The sequence below is a fragment of the Ambystoma mexicanum genome, chromosome 1q, assembly GCF_040938575.1.
Source record: "Ambystoma mexicanum isolate Mex_15411 chromosome 1q, UKY_AmexF1_1, whole genome shotgun sequence".
Lineage (NCBI taxonomy): Eukaryota > Metazoa > Chordata > Amphibia > Caudata > Ambystomatidae > Ambystoma > Ambystoma mexicanum.
The window spans coordinates 1,534,379,951-1,534,393,713 of record NC_090922.1 but is presented as its reverse complement, the minus strand read 5'-3'; positions in this window follow the sequence as shown (position 1 = coordinate 1,534,393,713).

Here is a 13,763-nt window from a genome sequence, read left to right as displayed (position 1 = left end):
AGAGGAAGGACTAAGGACTTCTGACATATTATAGAGGAGAAGTAGCGGTGATTGGTGTGAGGAAGTCACGTGTTTTGATCACCAATGAAAAACGAACTACAAATATATTGGGTTTTATTGGAATTGTAGTTTTTCTGGTTTTTCATGATTGATATGTTTGTTTAAATTTTGCTGCTCGAGTTTAGTAAAGAGAAGAATAAGCATAATCTTTTGCCTCCCAGTCTTTAATAGAATCATGACTTTCTGTAACGAATGTATGGAAAATCTGTATTGTCTCAGTAAAAATACACAGGCCAACAGAGAAGGGCTGCTACTGTATCGATATACATATAATAGAGTGAATGAGGACTGTAGGTAAGTCCCCATTAGTTGAATAGAGGCCTGTCAGAGACCTTCTAGTACTGGCCTATTAAAGTGTACTATCCCAGCTGGCTGAGGGGTGCAGGTATACCCACATGAACAGTACAGCGCCAAGAAATAGTGATGTACCCGCCTCCATAAGGCCATGCTAGAGATTGATGGCCAGCCAATCCCTGCCGTCTCTCCTGAGATTACCAGCAAGTGAAACTGACGTCTCTGCAGGGAAAGTCTTACAACGTGTACATGATGCTCACATGAACCCATGCACCCTACTCTAGTGGCATGTTTATCTGAGGTACAGGGTGGCTGGCCATTAATGCAATGCTCTCTTACGTCGTCTCTCTCTCCCTTCTTACCACCCCTTCCCTTTCCTAGTCCAAATCTCTGCCTTCTCTCTGGTTCTGCCTTTCCCTTCTGAAGCCATCCCTCGCTCCCTCGCTCCCTCTGCTTTCCTCCATCTCCCACTATGTTTGTTTCAGACTCTTCCTCAAGCCTCCTGACGCTACGTGTTTCCTCTCCCCTTCTCCTGCCTGAGAGTCACTCTGTTCACCTGTCTCTGTGTCCTTGTTTCTCCTCTGACCATTGGTCTTTCTGTATCCCATTTCATGTCGTGCCTCATCTCTTTTCTGGCGTATCTCTCTCCATGTCCCATCTGCCTCTGTATCCCACCAGCCTCTGTCTTTGCCGCATCTCTATTGCTAAACCAGTCTTTCTGTTTGCCCACTCCACGATGTCTTCTCTCGCTCCCTCTCTGCCAGTCTTTCTTTGTGCCCCACCTGCCCGTCTCACACTGCAGCCCGTTGTGCCCCTGGCACTCTCTGCTGGAAACCTTGGGGAAACAGATGCATGGCACAGTTCCCTTCTCACGATAGGCACTGCTGTTTCACTCTTTCTGGGGTTGGTTAAGGGGGAGCAAGAAGGGGGGATATTTGGGCTGGGGAAAGCATATTTGGACTGGCCATGACCCTCCTTAAACATCTTCCCCACAGCTGCAGCCCTGCGGCGGGTACTGTTGACGTCTGACTGGTTATGTGGAGCTAGGGATGAAAGAAAGTAAGGATGGGGAGTTCCATGTGTGTGGTGTTAGGACCTGGCATCAAACATCCCGTTATGACTGATAGAGAGGGCGATAGACGCTATGCATGGAGCCAAGATTGGAGAGGCTCAGAGTGTGCAGAAGATGGTACTGGTACTGGTAAACTAGTACTGGCAAGCTGTCTAAGCGCCACTGGATACAACTTCCTCCTCAACCTTGCCATGGCATTTGACAACAATCAAAACCCCTTGAAAAGGTAGCATTACCAAAAATATCAAAGAAAACGTTTACACATATTCCTATCTCACTAAATTTGCCAATGACTAATTGAACGTGTTTCAGTATCCCTGATGCTCAATGCTATCCCAGAGGTCACGGAGATGAATAGACCTGCGCCTGATTAGCCCGGAAGAGGTAACATACAATCCTGTCCCCTGATTGTTGGGGGTCTCTGGGTGCCCCCGCTGCGTGCCCGCGAGCCCATGCGCGCACAGACTAGACACCCACACGTCTGTACGCTTCGGGCTCCCCGGTCGCTCTGACGCGGCCGGGAACGCCCCGTTTATTTAAGGCGCACGCGGCGACGTGCAACGTCACGCCGCCGCGTGCGTACCCCTTCACGGGGCGGCACCACACTCCTCCTTTTTCCCAGGAGGAACAACAACAAACAAACACATCAAACATGTCACTGCACACACTGTCAGTTGTGAACTCACAAAACCCCAGGCCCCCTTTTATTAACAGCCTCCCGGATCCCCTTCACTCCGGAACACAGTCAATCGGCCCCAGCACGTAGTCTCCGAGGTAGGCAGGTCTCCCTCGCCCAGCCCTCTGGGGGTACCTCCCACCTACCTCCGTCGCCGGACTCCCGGCCGCTCCAGTGTCTCGTGCTGGTGACCCCACGCATTCCCCCCGGGGGGTGTCATCGTCCGGGAGGACCGTCTCATCTGGGTCAGGCGGGAGTTCAGTCCGAGAGTCCCCCAGTTTCTTGAAGAAACTCACATTCCGGGTGACGGCCGACTTCCCATCCGATGCCGTCACCATCGACCCCTTCACTGCCACTACGTCCAGCGGCTCGGGTTCATATGGAAGCGAGAGTTTCCCATGGGGATGCCGATTCCTAATCAGCACTTCGTCGCCCGGTTCCAGCCGCTGCGGACGAAGACCCCTCCGTATGTTTTCCTGATGGGTCCTTGCCAGTCGCTCCGCTTCCACCCTTTGGTCGTCTATTACACCGGGTACCTTCTCCTGCACCTCCGGAAGGAGACCCCGGGGGCACCTGCGGAATAGAGCCTCAGCCGGGGCCACCCCAGTTGAAGCATGGGGGGTAGTGCGGTATACTCTCAGGAACTGGTACAGCGCCCGCTGGAGAGGCTGGCCTTGTCCCTGAGCTATCCGGAAAGTCTTGTTTAATGTCCTCATCAGCCTTTCTGCGTCCCCGTTCGCGCGGGGCCACAATGGGGACACCTTTCGGTGGGCCACTCCACAGCTCTCGAGAAATTCCGAGAACCTCGCGCTCTGGAATGGGGATCCATTGTCCGAGCACAGGGTCACGGGGAACCCATGGGTGGCAAAGATTTTCTCCACAGCACCCACCACGTGCTCAAATGCCACCGACTCAACGAATTCCACCTCCGGGTATCGCGAGTACTCATCGACGATGGCTAGGAAGTGAGTACCCACGGCTGTGGATCCGAAGTCCGCATGCACGACTTCCCACGGGCGGGTCCCCCGTGGCATTACCTCGATCTCGGGCTCCCGTTGTACAGGGGAAGCCGCCTGGCACCATACGCAGGCCGCTATGAAGTCGTCCACCTTCCTCTCCAGCTCGGGGAACCACACCTTCAGCCTCAACCTCGCCTTCGTTTTGGCGGCCCCTTGGTGTCCCTGGTGTGCCAGGTTGATGACCTCGTGGACCTTGGAGCCCGGCACCACCAGGCGATCACCCCGCAGCAGCAGACCCGACTCCGTGAAGGACAGTTCATCCCTCACCTTCCAGAGTTGCTCGAGGGTCACCTTGGCCTCTTGAGTGCGCCCGGCCACCAACTCCAGCACGGCCTTCCAGGACCCCGATTGCATCGAGCTTCTCAGGATGCGGAAGCATTCGTCATTGGCTGCTGCTCTCTCCAGTTCGGGCAGCGGCATTGCATTGGGGGTGGCACTCTCGACCACCATGCTCACGTGATCATCGGCCTCCTCGGCACACGACTCTTGTGCGGGCCCATCCCTGCCCACCGGATGCCTGGACAGGTAGTCCGCCGCATTGTTGGCCCCTGGCCTGTAGATGAGGTTGACGCCATATTCCAGGAGGGCCAGCATCCACCGCTCGATCCTGGCCGGTGGTTTGGAGGAGGATCCGGCCATGATTGGAATCAGTGGTTTGTGGTCTGTTACCACTGTCACGGGTCTCCCCAGCACATATAGCCGAAAATGCCGGCACCCCCACAGAACCGCCAGGGCCTCTCGCTCAATCTGTGAGTACCTCTGCTCGGTCTCGGAGAGGGCCTTGCTCGCATAGGCCACGGGCCTCATTCCCCCATCTCTGCTCACCTGGGTGAGGACTGCCCCGAGGCCAAACGGGCTGGCGTCCACAACAATCTCCGACTCCAAGGCGGGGTCAAAGAAAGCCACGGTGTCCTCTGCTGTTAGGGCACCTTTAATGTCCTCGAATGCCGCTTGTTCTAACGGGCCCCACTGCCAGACGGTGTCCTTTCTCGTCAGGGCCCTCAGAGGTTCCGACCTCGAGGCCAGATTCTTGATGAAACGCCCGCAGTACGTCACCATTCCGAGGAAGCTCCGCACCTCTGATGCGGACTCAGGGGGTCGTGCCGCCTTGATGTCTTGGACCTTCTTGGGGTCAGGAGACACCCCGCCCTCCTTGAAGATGAAACCAAAAAACTCAATGGTCGGGCGGAGGAACTCACACTTGTCCTTGTGGAGGGTGAGCCCCAGCGATTGTAGCCTCTCGAGAGTCCTGGCTAGGCGTTTCAGGTGGTCTGGTTCAGTCCTCGCAAATACCAGAATGTCGTCGCTAATGTTCAGGACGCCCTCCAGGTCTGCGAGGGCGCCTCGGATTAAGTTCTGAAATACCTCAGCTGCAGACGACACTCCAAAGCTCAGACGCTTGTACCTGTAGAGTCCCCTATGGGTGGTGAAAGTCGTTATATAACGGGACTCTGGGTGGAGAACAACTTGGTGATACCCAGCCCGTAAGTCCAACTTCGAGAAGAAACGGGCCCCTTGCACCTCCGCAATGATGTCATCAATCGTCGGGGTCAGGTGTCGTTCTCTCCTGATGGCCTTGTTGGGCAACCGCATGTCCACACAGATTCGGACGGAGTCCGGTTGTTTCGGTTTCCTCGCCACGACAATGGGGGATACCCAGGGTGTGGGACCCTCCACCTTTTCAATTACGTCCAGGTTCACCAGGTTATCGAGTTCCCTGTCCACCTGGTCCCTTAGATGAAATGGGATTCGCCTGTGCTTCAGGGCTATGGGCTGTACCGACTCGTCGATGTGGAGCCTCACGGGGTCGCCGTTCATCCTCCCGATCCCTTTGAAGATGTCAGCATACTTGTCTAGCAGGTCGTTGATGTCCTCCAAGTATACTGAATAGGCGAAGCTGACTATTCCAAGGGCCTCCGCTGCCGCACAGCTGAGCAGGGTGTTGCTGCTCACTGGAGTCACATAGAAGCGGGCTCTGATTTTCGACCCGTCGTGTTCCACCTTGGCAACGAATACACCATCGAGTGGCAAGGGCTCCCGCCCACCAAATGCGAAGATACGTGCCCTTGGCGTCACCAGCCTCGGGGCTGGGTTGAGCGTAGCATAATGTCCTCTCGCCATGACATTGAAAGAGGCTCCCGTGTCGACTAGCACTGGGACTGGCGAGCAGTTTACCTCCACGACACACCTCGGCTGTCTTCTGCTCCTTCCCTTGAGGACCTCCATGCTGGAGACGAAGAAGATGTTCTCCTCGTCCTCCTCCTCCTCCACTTCTTCCGCCAGGGCCTCCTCTGGTTCCACCTGTTCCACCTGAGCTACCTTCGGCGGGCGGTACTGCCGCGGGGCCCATAGACGGGGCTGTCCTCTCGGGATAAGTACCGGCAGAGTCGCCTTGCACACCCTCGAGAAGTGATCAGGCACCCCACAGCGTCCACAAACCTTTCCTTTGGCCATGCACTCCGATGAGTGGGGGAGATCATAACCGCATTTCTGGCACGACTCTACCGGCTTCCCCGCTCTGTCTCTGGGAGGTATACCGGGTTTTCGCACCCCTCTGCCGCCCCGCCAGACGGCGCACACCTCCTCCGGTTTCACAGTGCGGGAACCGGCCTCCATTTTGTTGGCTCGAGCCTCCGCCACCTCATGGCACCTCCCGAGCTCCAGGATCCTGGCCAGCGTGAGTCCGGGCTCTCTTAGGACTTGTCGCCTCAGCTTGCCTGACGAGCATGCCTGGATCAGCATGGTCCTTATCATGTCCTCCGCATCCCCCCACGCACACCCTTGTGACAGGCGGCGCAGGCGGCCATAGAAGGTGTCAAGCGTCTCCTCTTCCTTCTGTTTGGCCGACAGCATGACAAACCTTTCAAAGTCGACATTGGCAAGGGGGACGAAATGTGCCAGGAGGGCTGCTTTGGCCTGATCATATGAGTTACCCGCTGGAGTCAACGACTCAAAGATCTCTTGCACAGTCACTCCTGCGGAGTAGAGCATCGTGGCCACCATGCTGTCATCGTCCGTGACCTGGGCGGCCCGAAAGTACATGTCTAGCCTTCCAATCCATCTCCTCCATCGGGGCCCCAGGCTGGATGGGGGGCCCGTAGCATCAAACTCCGGAATTGGCTGTAGGGCCGCTTGCGCTCTGGCTTGGGCCATGGCCAGGGGTGGTGGTTGGATCGGAGGGGGGGCGGCACCCACCGGTTGTGCAGGCAGTCCAGACGTCGTCGGGCGTGGGGGTTGCTGCTGGAACAGGTCTGTTAGATCATCATCCAGCGAATCCTCCGAAGCCGTGGCAGTCGCACCCTCCAGGGCATCAGGATCACTCATAGGCGCAAGCGCACAGGCACCCTTGTTCCAATTCTGAGGGCCGCAACTTGCACCACTCCCCACACTGCCACCACCCACGTGATGATGAAAGGGTTGACGGAGAGTACCTCAAGACGCCTTATGTCCACGTGGGCCGCAGAAGCTGGAGCGTCATCCCCCACGTGATGATGATGAAGGGGTTGAAGAGGTTCCTGACAAGGATCCGTGGATGAGAGTGTCCAAAAATTGAGCTTCAAAAGGAATGGGCTGAGAAGGCCCAGCCACCTCAGTCCATCTTCCAGCTACAACACGACGTCACCGCCTGAAAATTCACCAAAATGACAAAATTCTGGCATGGGCCTGCAGGTTGTACTTCCCGCAGTCAGTTACTCCAAAAATTAGGTTTGGATGGCCTTCCTGCTCCAAACCGGAGCTGTTGGAAGATCCTCCACCTCGTGGGTAAAATGGCCGCCAGCCGCGTGTGGTCCGCGGCCTCGGCGCGATGCGAAACATCCACGGATGCTTCACTTGAAGTGAAAAATTATGTCCGGGATCGCGCTCACCGCCGGGCCCGGGCATCCCACCTTCGTCGCCACTGTTGGGGGTCTCTGGGTGCCCCCGCTGCGTGCCCGCGAGCCCATGCGCGCACAGACTAGACACCCACACGTCTGTACGCTTCGGGCTCCCCGGTCGCTCTGACGCGGCCGGGAACGCCCCGTTTATTTAAGGCGCACGCGGCGACGTGCAACGTCACGCCGCCGCGTGCGTACCCCTTCACGGGGCGGCACCACACTGATCAGCATTCCTCCCCATCGCGGTGGTGGAAGTAAGCGGTTCCCCTATGACCTGCAAACTGCTGACACACCTTCTAATCCATGATCCCAGGAGGGACTAGTCAGCACTACACCCTCATTGAGTACCATTAGATGAGTTCTTATAAAACCCAGCTTTACGGAACTTAGAAACTAGAGGGGTGCAGCATCCTAAGTTTCTCTAAAACGTTATACTAATAACCACATCTCTTTAAAGTGTGGGGCACTAACTGGTTGGGCAGCTCCCAAATGCTGAATAAAAAAAATAGGCAAAATCATGTGGCTCAGATTTGAATGAGTTCTTCCTTCTTGAGTGTCCTTGTTAGGAGTGGTGAGAGGGAGACGCAAAGGTTAGTGTTCTTGCTCCTCTGTGTTTTTTGGGTCGGTTTGTTTTAATGGATAGAACCTGGGGTTTGTGGTGTATCAGGGCACCCACACAGACCCCACATGGCACGGGACTCCGCCAACCCATATCCTGTGGGGAAATGGGGGGGGGGCGGGGCAAGGCAGGGTCCTGAGCACTCTGACTTAAAAGACGAATAATGTATTTGTTTGTGTGCAAACGTGTGTGCAAGGGTGTAGTACGTGTATGTATATATGCATGTATATATTGTATGCATGTACGTTTGTCTGTGTCCACGAAAGGGTGGGTCCAGCTAAGAGCTCCCATAAATGCCAGTTCTCGGTTCAGTGTGAATAGTATGTATGTATGTATGTATGTATGTATGTATGTATGTATGTATGCATGTATGTGATGAGTGCGCTTGTAAAAGAAAATACAGCGTGTTTGCTTCTGGGTAATGCAAAGTAAATGTTCTGGGTGAGTGACTGGTGGGTGAATGGGTATGCATGTGTGTGGTGCCACATTGGGACCTAGAGGGCATTGGGCATAACCATTTTATTACAGTGACATGACCTGTTGTACTGGCCACATAACACTCATCAAGTTGGGGCACAACCAACTTGATGAGTGTTATGTGGAGAAGGGGTTGCAGTGTGGGGTTTACAGTACAATGGTCCATGCATTGCTGCCCTGAAAATGTTCTTACTGTTGCATGGCATTTTTTTACTTACATTGAGTTCAAGGCCATCAACATGATGTGTTCGTACATGTGGGTGGGCATGTGTGCAGCCAGCAAGGAAATATTTCCTTATTGTGGCATTGCATTTCTTTACTGACATTAACGCCAAAGCCAACATGTGTTTTCTTGCAAAGGGGCATTTGTGAAGACAGCATAGAAATGTTTCCTTAGTGTGGCATTGTGTTTTTTACTGGTTTTAAGGGCAAGGCCAACATGTATATGGGGAAGCATTTGCACTGCCAGTAGGGAAATGCTTCTTTACTGTGGTATTACATGTGTTACTGGTGTTAAGGCCAAAGTCAACATCATACATATTTTTACATGGCAGTGGTACCTGTTTAGCCAGCAAGGAGATGATGTTTTTTTACTGAGGCATGACTTTTCTTAATGTGGTTAAGGGCAAAGGAAGTATATCTGCTTTCACATGCGGGAGGGGCCTTTGTGCAGCCAGTAAGGAGATGGTGTTGCTTTGCTGCGGCATTTCATGTTTTACTGGTGTTAAGGGCAAAGTCAGCATGACGAGTGTTCGAACACGATGGAGAGGAGCATTCGTGCAGCCATCAGAAACATCTTTTCTTCCTCTGGCATGTGATTTTTACTGGCATTAAGGGCATATTCAATAGAAGTATGTTCACACATGGGGATACTGGCATACATTGGCAAAGCCAGCATGAGCATGTTTTCTTATGGTATCATTACTGTGAATAACACTAATGGCCACACAGAGAGGTGACTGTCACATTGTAGTGCCAGGGCCATGCACCAGTCCCTTGTTTCTATTCTAGATGAAAGATTTAACATTTTATTAAAAAAACATTCTGACATCATTCACGGAGTGCAGTTCGTGGTGTGCCCCCTACAGCTGTATAATCATCATATGCTCCATACATGAGTGGTGGTCCAAGCCGGCCCGGGGTGTGGCGCAGCCCATGCTTTGTTAAGGGGTCTAGGGGGGTGCTCAATATTGCTGCACCCCCCACCCACTGCACCACCCACACACAAACACACACACACACACACACACACACCATTTTGTGTTACGCCTCTGCCTGAGGTGTTTCTATTACTGCTAGAACTTTCATGCACCAGAATATGCCACTTTTCTAACAATAATGACGTGAATGATGATTGTGTGAAAGATGTACTACTAGGCAATGAAAGGAACAACCTTCATTATTCATAATATATATTAATAAAAAAATGACAGCTGCGGATTCATGCTTGTCTCTTAAATCTTATGTGTTTTGTTATTTGAGGGATGAAAATCTGAGACAGTCTGCAGGGATTAAAACAAGCAAGTAATATTTCAGTATCTGCAAGGACCTCTTAACCCACAGAGCTATCAGGTTTAATGTAGGGTGATAGGCTGGTGGAAGCACTGCAGTGTCAAAGCCTATGAGAAAGGTTGCTACACAAAAGGCCTTTCTGGTGGTGGTGCGGTCAATTTGCCCCTCAGTGCAAGGTCAGAGTTGAAAGTGGGTGGTGCACTGCTGCTGCCGGGGAGCAGTGATGCAGGCTGCACCCAACCAAAGAGATGAGTTAAGCTGTGTGCTTTGCATTGCTTTGCATTGCAAACCACCAGCCAGGCGGAGCTGTAAGCATTGTGCAACCCGCGGCACGATAGGGCTCTTCTCTGCCTCTGTGTAGACGTGTTTTCAAACATGGACTCCCACCTGTGTGACTCTCAAGGTCTTTTGGACTACAACTCCCATCATCCCTCAAAATGAGCTACGCAATAGCCCCTGATGTCTGTGCGCAGCCGGCTGTGGCAGGTTCGAATCTGGGCAGGATCAACTCAGCCTTTCATCCTTCCGAGGTCGGTAAAATGACTACCACTCTGGGATTATAATGGATTCCGTTATTTGAGTGCTCTGAGACCTATGGGTGTGTAGTGCTTAATAAGAAATAAGTTAGTATCAACCCTGAATGATGTGTTAATTGCTTCAATGAGTAGCCGACAAGGGCTAACCTAATTAGACGTAAAGTAATTGGTAGCAGAGACCACCCCCCAATCCAATTGAGCTACACAACTATGGTGCGCAGGGTGACGGGCTCCTGGCTGTGGGAGCCATTTCCTCATTAGAAGGAAAGTAACACTACGGATGTGGCCAGTGATGAGAAAGAAAGGAAGTCCTAGTTTCCAGAGTTGACTATTGCGCAATTGAAGGTGGCAGTAGGAGGTGGTTGTTGAATGCATCGGGCAGCAGAAGCAGGCTGGGACTGGCCTGTAGTGCAATGGGGACATATTAGTAAATGTGGGCCAGTTGGATGAGTCGCTTCACTGTGCAGCTAGTAGCTTTGACCACTGTTACTGAACACAAATTAATTAAACGGCACAATTTGCAACACATTGCTAAAAAAAAACCTTGCCCTGGTTATTACTCAGTCTGTCACAAAAGGAATGACTTGCTCTTTTCGACGGTGGGTCAGTATTTCATTCATATCCGGGATATTTGCATTTCCCAGTTCAACCTTTAGTTGAAGGTGCGCTGTCATCTGCTTGCATGGAATGGGTGCCAATACCACCATGACCAGCCACCTGCAATCTGAGCAAGCTGATTGGCTCTGCTGCATGCGCTGATCTCTAAAGGAGTAGGGCCTCATTATACGTTTGGTGGTGTGGGAAAAGTGGTGGTAATTCCGTTACTGCCACAGTTTGACAGTGGAGGTTGACTGATTTACCTCCAACCAAGAGCTGGAGGTAAATCGGGCCACCACTGGCAAAAAGGCTGTTATTACCGGCACAGTTATTACTGATACCAAAAGATACCTGCAATTCCCCTATTGGACTCCATGGGATGGGGAATGACCACCGTTGCCCACGGTCATCAAAGAATGGTTCAGTGGGACCAGGAGAGCGATAGAGGGAGATGATGTGAACCGAGTGAGGCAGAGCAATGGCCGAGAGGGTGAATTTAAAAGAGGAAGGAGAGGGTGTGGCATTGGAGATTTGAGAGGCATTGAGCAGGAAGAGAGTAGGTGTCCAATGCCTCTACCTCTGCCAGTCAGATGAGGAGAGTGTGCAAAGGATACTTTGGAGTTGTGTAGGGCTGCCAGAGTGGAAGTGTCAGATGGAGAAATCCAGGTTTCAGCAAGAAGGTCTAGGGGAGGAGAGCTGGAGGGAAAGTAGTCAGTGATAAAGGATGTTTTGTTGCATACAGACTGATCAGTGCAAAGTGCAATGTTCAGTTGATGATGTAAGGAAGAGAAGAGAAGTTGGGTCTCAGAGAAAGAGAGGCTGAACTTAGCCAGTAGCCACACTGTTGCACACAGCCAACCCAAAGTAAACATATTGCTGTGCCCGAGGAACAGTTTCAATATTGTTTCAAGTAAATATATTGTCTCTGGCCAAGGCCACAACAATATATATTGTTATTACTACTAACACAATGTATATACACTGTGACAACCTCACAGCCATTTTTACACACAATAACACACATATTTTTCCTTTTCCTCTTTCGCTCACATTCCACAGACAGGCTTTCATCCTCAAAATAACCAGAAATGTAGAGAACTAGTAGTCACACACTAGTTTCTTTGCGTAAGTATAAAACCCAAAGTAAGCATTATTGTAACATACAACATAACACCACCATACACAGGGATATTCGTATTGGTCACGGGCAGGAACAATGACTGTGTTCTTGACAACAACCCCACAGGCATTTCTAAACACAATAATACCCCTTTCTTTTCTCCGCCCCACTCCCCAGGCACTTTTTCAGCCTTGAAATAACCAGAATTGTATTTTCCAGAGGATTTTTATTATGTGATGTACATGGACCACAGGTGCAGTTCATGAATTCAACATGGCGTCTATTTCAAAAGTGTTGACGCTCCTCACGTTGTTCAATTGACCAATCATCTGTTGTGCAACATGTGCGTGAAATTTACGAGGCTCTCTGATTGGTCCACAGGTGTCCACGGACACCAAATCAGAAAGTGAGTCTGCAGACCATGTGGAGATATCACAAATATTTAGGGCCCTACAATTTGAGCATTTTTACTCACACCAGATTTGCAAAAGCACACTTTTGGGGCCAGCCCGCTGTCCCATGTGGAAGTTTGGTGCAAATCCATCCAGCGGTTTGGGCAGCAGCCACAAGCAAACATTGTTTCCATTCATGTCTATCTAGATTTCAAAGGTTTTGGGTTCCTAAATAACTTCCCGCTTAACAAAATCACACAGACATTTGGAAAATAAAGGCCAAGGTTGGTGTGATCAGGTCATTTACTTGCGAGGGAGAGAGTGACCATTCTCTCGGTTGATGGAATGGGTACATTGTTGAACATTGGCTAGTGGGCTTATCCGAAAACCGTGGCATTTGTAATGGCCAGTGACTTCTGCTCCTTTGGTGGAACATGGGCAAAAGCCATGGACAAGGGCCAAAAGCTGTAGCCCCAGCCATGTGTTTTCCATGACATCCTTACACCACCCATAAGTGTCACAATCTGGGACTATTTCACAGTGATCAGTAACTTCAGCATGTTCTCATGTACACAGCTAGGCTTGGCTTCCCATATTAAGCTCCTGAACATTTCTGAAATCCTTTCAGTCCACCAGAACACTCATTGCCATTCTGGTGCACAGCAGTCTGGATTATACCTTCAGCCTCTTCATTGGATTCCCCTGCTTCTCCTTAGCTCCTTTCCATCCAGCCCCTCTAGAACCTTGCTCTATCCTCACTCACCTCCATGCATTGTGTTCATGTTCCTTCTTCTAGTGTTTAAATCCATCTGTGTCCGTACCTCCTCCCTGGCTACTGGGATGAACCTGTCTACTCTGCACTGTCTCCTGCTTTTTCGCATTCTCCCTTCAGCTTCTCTTCACTGGAACTGATTTTAGAACTTTTTAACCGTGACTGACTATATCATATCACACTGGAGAATATAAGTATCTTCCAAGATTGAGCCTCAGAGTCTTAGAGTGCCATTACTCTCCAACCCCCATGATCCTTTGCATTCCCCATTCACAGTTTCCAGCTTCTTCCTAAACACTTGTGTGTATTTCTTAATTTGCCTGACAATCCATCAGTAGTCATTTTGTATAGGGCTACTTGCTGAAATAATAATTATTTTCAATAAATACCTATAAATACATATCCTCTTTACTGGAATCCTACTGCTCAACTAATATAGATGCTGCATTCCTACACTTTGTGACTTAAATTCTTCTTCTCTTTCTTACAGAAGGCAGCTATGGCTACCACAGAATGTTTAAGAAATGCCACACATGTTGAAGAATTCCTTCTTCTGGGTCTTCACATTCTACCAGAGTGGAAGCCAGTCCTCTTTGTGGTATTTCTAACCATCTACTTGATCACTGTTGCTGGGAACAGCCTTATCGTCGTTACAGTGTCCGCAAGTCATCATCTACACTCACCCATGTACTTCTTCCTGTGCAATTTCTCCTTCTTGGAAATCTTCTACTCCACATGCACA